Below are 6,337 nucleotides of genomic sequence, written 5' to 3'. Positions count from 1 at the left end.
TCAGGTAGTTCAATGGTGTTCTAATCAATACTTGTTATTGATAAGTTACAGTAACCTGTGCTGAACGTATCCCTGCTGAGGAACACCGCATAGTTGAATTCCTGCACAAGAGGTTTCTGTCTCCTGACTCACCTGGTGCCTCACCTGTCTCTCACCTGTAAACCAGGTGAGGCTGAGTGCAGATAATCCCAGACTGTGTAATTCTATCCTTTCCCCAACAATCACCTCATCCTGTCTCCTTATCTCCTTATCTTCTTCTTTTTCTTCTTCCTCTCCGCTGATTTCCATCGCCGCTCTTTCACACGCAAATAATTTCATCCCTCCTCTTCTTCTTCTTCTTCTTCTTCTTCTACTTCTTCTCTGCTAAATAAATCATCGTCTGCTGACATGAGATACCTTTCCAAACAACGGCACATGTGCCCTCCACCCCTCCATCCACCGATCCCTCCACTCTGATGTGGCTTCACGCTAATGGATGTTTTCAATTTGATGCTACATGGTTGTGATTCCCGACAGAGAGACAGACAGATGGAGCGAGACAGAGGCAGGATGAGGAAAGACGTGTTAACGAGAAGAATAACCTTATTGTACAATAACGTCCAACGACTGTCTTAGATCCAGGGAAACCTGTCCAGACTTTAAAGTACATTAGAGGGTCGCTGTGGTTCACCTGCTCCATTTTAACTTTGTGTTCCCATTAAATCGACACCGTCCTCTGAGAGATTCAAGGAAACAACAAGTCTGGCTGAACAGGACCAGGTGTAGGATTAACTGCTTCTCTGGTCTCGTGTCGCTCACTTTAATTTTAAACTGTGTAATTTTAAAACTGTATATACTGTATATTCTTTGTATTTGTTATCTCACTCTTATTGCCTGTTCTTATTGTCAACGTTATGCTGCTTTGTTGTAAGTTAATTGCCCCTTGGGGATAAATAAAGTCTTTCTGATTCTGATTCTGTGTCATTCTTTCAACTCCAATAGCACGATGAGTGCAGCTGTTTTCCCAGGAGTCACAATAAAGTTTAATGTGCAGGCTTCCCGATGCATCCGTGTTCTGACTGGGATTTCTACACAGGAACGTCCAGCTCTGGATGTAAATGAACATATAGCAATGACATCTGTGAAGTCGGGCTAGTTCACTTATAATGATGTGATGATGGTGACACAGAACAACTATGCTGCACTCCGCTTATCTCTCACATCTCAAAGCTCACTATGAATATCACTGTGCTTGCATTTGGCGTCACACACACAACTTTCCTCTTTTACTAAGCAACCAAAGGCCAGGTGTTGCCATATCATTTTTTGGTTTGCTGCATTTTTCAGCCAATAGGAAGAGTGTGTCATGTTTTTTGCTCGTAAGCATCTTCTCTTTGAAAAGTCTTGTTTTTTCAACCTTTCCTTCCTGTAGCAAACATGGCAACAGTACTGAGGGAAACTCTGGTTTTACTTGGTCTATCAACACAATTTAAAAACTGGTGCATAATTTGAAGTCCATTCAAGTTGAAACAGATACTCGGTGAGGGTGTGTCTTGCTGCTTCGTCATTTAAAACCGATCCTGTGATTTGGACGCTCTGGCGCTTCTCTGGCTTCCTGAGGATTTGATTGTCCTGAAAAAAACTTGAGGGTGTTCAGAGGGCAGAGACAAACACCATCATATGACATGAAGAAGGTATGCCAAGAGATGGTCCATCCACACCAGAAGGTCAGTTATTAACATGAAGAACAAGTTCCTGTCTCAGGTAAACCAGGGCCATCACAGATGACCCCTTACCCCCTTCCCCACCACCCCGTCCCACACCTCCAGACTCACAACCTCTTCCCCTGGGGCGTACTATGCCCCCTCACCAATCTGAGCCGTGGTCTGACTAACCCTCATCACTCAGTACACTCACACATGGACTCTATACGCAGACCAAGTCCCTTTGCACTGCTTCCAAGCACTTTTCTCTCCAATCGCTCTAGACTGTGTATTCCCCTCTGTTTGCTATTATATAATGTAATACATATATATTTTCTTTACTTTGTGTGGAGCTTGCCAACTGTTTTGTTTTACATGTTCTATTCTATTCTATAACGTCTGCATCACCTCTGTTGCCTAACTGTGGATCCACCCCTGCTGCTGTGTGGGTTTAACATTAAAATGCCTCATTTTGCCGTCCAGTCTTTTCCGATCATTGGACCGTCTGCCTTCTGCATCAGCTTTCCTGTCTGTGTTAGTTACTGTTCTGATTTAGTGATGCTGTGGCGTCCATCTCTTTAGTTTGGCATGTGCATCAGCATTATATTAAACACTCTGTGTAGGTAATAATGGGAGAGGGCCACCAACACAGCCTTTAGCTGTAACAACAGTATGCAGATGACAAACAGAATATGAGCCTATTGATTTTAACGGTCGATGATGGTGATGGAGCGATCACCGAGTGTGAAGATTTGTTCTTGAAAATCCCAAGAAAGGACAGAAAATAAGAGTCTTTTCTGTCACAGAGGCAGATACAACCAGAAACAGGTCAAAGACGGAGAAGCAGAGCTGAGGAGAGAAATCCATCTGAATCCAAACCAACGTACAGTTTCAAGGATTACTGTGATGGAGCTGGAAAAGAAGAAGATGGAGGTGTAGCTGATGATGGTGGAACGACGGAGGGTGATGATGGAGGTGGCCCCTATAAACAGTCGTCTGCTGCAGAAAGAAGTGAAAATCGTATCAGCTTCAAAGGCAAAAAAGCAAAAAACAAAGATGAAAGATAAAAACTATCAAAGCAGACGAATGCAGCGCTCCTCGTTTACAGTTTACAGCACACATGTGGGCTGTTGCCATGTTTCCTGTGTTGCCTGTAGTGTTGCCATGTGCCTGTGGTGGAACTGTTGCCTACGGTTTCTTGGCTGTTGTTGGTGCCGTGAGAAGTCTTATCGGTGGAGGACGACTCACAAATGTACTGTCTTCTTAAAAAAGGCGTGACAGTGCCGGTCCGATGTGTATCTGCCTGCGCTGTGATAGCATCGCTCGGCCTCATGATGACTGAAGCTCCTGGAAAAGAATCAGGATATTCTGAGTCAAACGCAGATAAGAAGATTGCAGCAGGATCCTTCTGAGAGCGGCTTTCATGTCTCTTGTTGCGTCACGTGATGTAGGAAATCTTCTCTTTATCCATAGTGAACATGGTTGCATCTCCGGTGCTTCTTTGTTTAACGGTTCACATTTTTTGATTTATATGAACAAAGTGGATGATTACTGAATGATCTCTCTCAGAGAAAGGCTGATGAGCGTGGTCATTTGGGATGCCTCCTGGGTGACGTGGTGTTTTCTGTGGGAGACTCTGAAGCAAACAGAGGACATGCTGGGGAGACTGTAACTTGACTGGTTTGGGAACACCTCGTGTCCCCACAGAAGAACTGGAGGAGTTGGCTACAAGAGTGAGTCACTGATCAGACTGCTGCCCTGAGATCCCGATAAGAGGTCGACTATGGATGGACGCAACATGTCTGTAAATATTTGAATTCGCCACTGAAAAGTCAGATTCAACAAAGATTGATCCAAATGTGATTTTCTCTTCCTACAGTTGTAATCAGACAATCAGCATGTTTTACCTGTCCATTAAGGTGTGAGCATTGCATGCTGGGAAATGTCCTGTGATTGTTTATTTGAAACCAGTCGTACCTGTTGCTTTTTAATCTGTGCTTGTCCTCTATCTTCTCCCTCCATCCGTCTGTCTTTATCTTTTTATCTTCTCGCTGTCAAGACTCACAGAAACATCACGTAGGCATGAAGGCTGCTCGCCAGCAGCAACACAGCAACATAGCAACATGCTGGTAGCTTTGAAGTGGCTTCAAAACAAACAACTATTTCTGAAGGTTGAACAAAATGAGCTGCAACACAACATAAACTAGACAGAGAAAAGTGCAAGGCCAATGGAAGCAACATAAACTATAGTGAGAGCACAGAGCAATGCAGAGTTACCTACTGAATAAGAATCACGACATCATCAGAAAGCATTTGTGCAAAAAAAAGACAGATTTGCAACAACAGAAAGCAGCAACAAAGAATTCTGTTCAACAGCAACTTTAGCAACAAGCAGCAGGAGCAATGGTGCTCGAGGAAAGAACTGCAACAGTGGGAGCAACTTTAGAAGTGATAGTGACAACAAACAACTCCAAGTTGTGTGAATGTGTCACCACATAATTAATAAAGTATTCTGACCAAAGCAACAACAGAGAGTGGCAAACACAGCAGCTCAATAAAACAACTATAGCAACAGAAGAAAGGAAAAAACAGGCAACAGGAGCAGCAGAGTAAAGTTTTCAGTCATGCTGCAAAGTCAGTCATCCAGGTAAGTAAATCCCAAAGGTTGGGTCCTGTTCACCTGCATGTAGGGAGAAACGCTTCGTCACTCATCGTTATCAATTCTTCAGTGTGGATGCTACGTCCAGATGAACAGAGTCAGTTTGGGATTGCTGTCAGTCTTGCTGCTTTTGTAGCTGTCAGATTAAAGTCAGCGTCTGTCTGTTGACACCCGAGTGCAGACTAAACACAGGTAACCCAGGTGGGCAGACGGCCCAGGTTCAGCCAGAGGACGGACAGTGAAGAGCAATTCAATGATTTACACAACGATTTCTAACTGTGTGTACAGGACCAGGTTCAGGTTCAGGTTCAGGACAGTGCGAGTTCGGCACTGACAGCAGAACAGGAAGTGTTTGTGGTTGAATGAAGAAGAATGAAGTCGGTTTATGCTGAAGTTTATCTTTGAAGAGAAGAAGAAGGAGACTGACAGGACGAGTCAAGACCTGAGGGAGCAATCAGATAATGTGGCGTCACAGCTATGAACCGAAACATTTCTGAAGTTAGTGACTCACACACACGCACACACACACGCACACACACACACACACACACACACACAGACACACAGCACAGCAACAGACACACAGACAACACACACACACACACAGCAACGACACACAACACACAGCAACACACACACACACACACACACACACACACAGACACAGACACACACACAGACACACACACACCCCCACACACACACACACACACACACACACACACACACACACACACACACACAGACACACAACAAAACAAACGACACACAGACACACAAACACACACACAGACACACACGCACACAGACACACACGCAAAAGCTGTGATATCTGAACTTGTGTTTCAAACATAAACCTGGCATTAAGAGCGAGGATGCCTGGCTTTCTTCTCATGTGGTGCTTGGTCCTGTGGCAGACTTTGATTTAGTTTGAGTGAGAAACAGATTAGGAGATTTAATCCAGATTGCGTAAACAGAGATAGAAACATTCGAGAGATTAGACCCAGGAGGGCATGAGGGAGCAAACTCAAACACATCTGAGGAATCAGTTCTGACAGGTGAGCTGTCATTCACAGATACTTGTGTCTATTTTTTTTTTACGGGTTGTACGGAAGCCCCAAACGCAATTTCATTGTTCTTTGACAATGACAATAAAATAAATACTTGACTTGACTACTTGACTATAACTGTGATTTAAGGAGACATTTAGAGAAGGTAAAGGCTTCTGTCAATCAGAGATATTAATATGTTTGTGTGTGAGCATCAGGAGTCATACTTCTGAGGCATTACAGTTTTTGCCCGTTGCTTGAACACATTTTGCAAAACTTCGCTCATTGTGCCAAAACTCTAAACACAAGTAAACATGACACAACACTGGGAAATATACCATTCACATCTGTGCCAAATTGAAACTCTAATCTCAAAACCTAAACTCTGCTGTCAAATCCTAACATTCCTTTGTCAAAATGTAACTCTGTTGTCAAAGTGACACATACTTGCATCATATGCAAACACTTACAGATCAGGGGGAACACACTAGTCTACTTTATATAAAACACTGCAGTCTTTGATGTTCATTGTTTATTCAGAAGGCATATTTTCAGGAGACACATTTTCAAACAACCAAAAAAGCCAATAGGACTCAATATTGTACATTGCAGTACCATGAATTCAGATAAAGCAAAAAAAAATTAAATAAAATAAAATAACACAATACAGTAATAGAAAAAACACCATACTGTAAACACAAAAAATCATGACAATTGTGCATACGTGGGCTCATGGATCCCGCCGTCTTTTGGGGTCTGGCCACAGGACCTCATCGACATCGCAAGCAATGTCTTCTCCTGCTAGGCACCAGGGAAAATATCCTCTTGCATGTCGAAACCATCCATGGATTGCTGTCACCTGAATGTCGCCGCAGGCCTGTTCCATTGCCTGCAGAAGAGGCATGCGGGCATGTGGTTGGCGGTCATATACACGCCATCTCCAAGCC

General features: G+C 43.5%; 1 long non-coding RNA gene across 1 annotated transcript; it reads left to right on the top strand.

The window, feature by feature from the left end:
- Positions 1–2,708: 2,708 nt before the first annotated feature.
- Positions 2,709–4,893, top strand: LOC121813342. The gene is made up of 3 exons (XR_006053663.1): positions 2,709–3,129; positions 3,252–3,486; positions 3,742–4,893. It is a non-coding gene; the product is annotated as an uncharacterized LOC121813342 (long non-coding RNA).
- Positions 4,894–6,337: the final 1,444 nt, after the last annotated feature.

This window comes from Haplochromis burtoni, unplaced genomic scaffold, assembly GCF_018398535.1.
Source record: "Haplochromis burtoni strain Fernald_Lab_line unplaced genomic scaffold, NCSU_Asbu1 Contig_1565, whole genome shotgun sequence".
Lineage (NCBI taxonomy): Eukaryota > Metazoa > Chordata > Actinopteri > Cichliformes > Cichlidae > Haplochromis > Haplochromis burtoni.
Note: the sequence above shows the minus strand (reverse complement) of the source record. Positions and strands in the feature narration are given on the sequence as shown.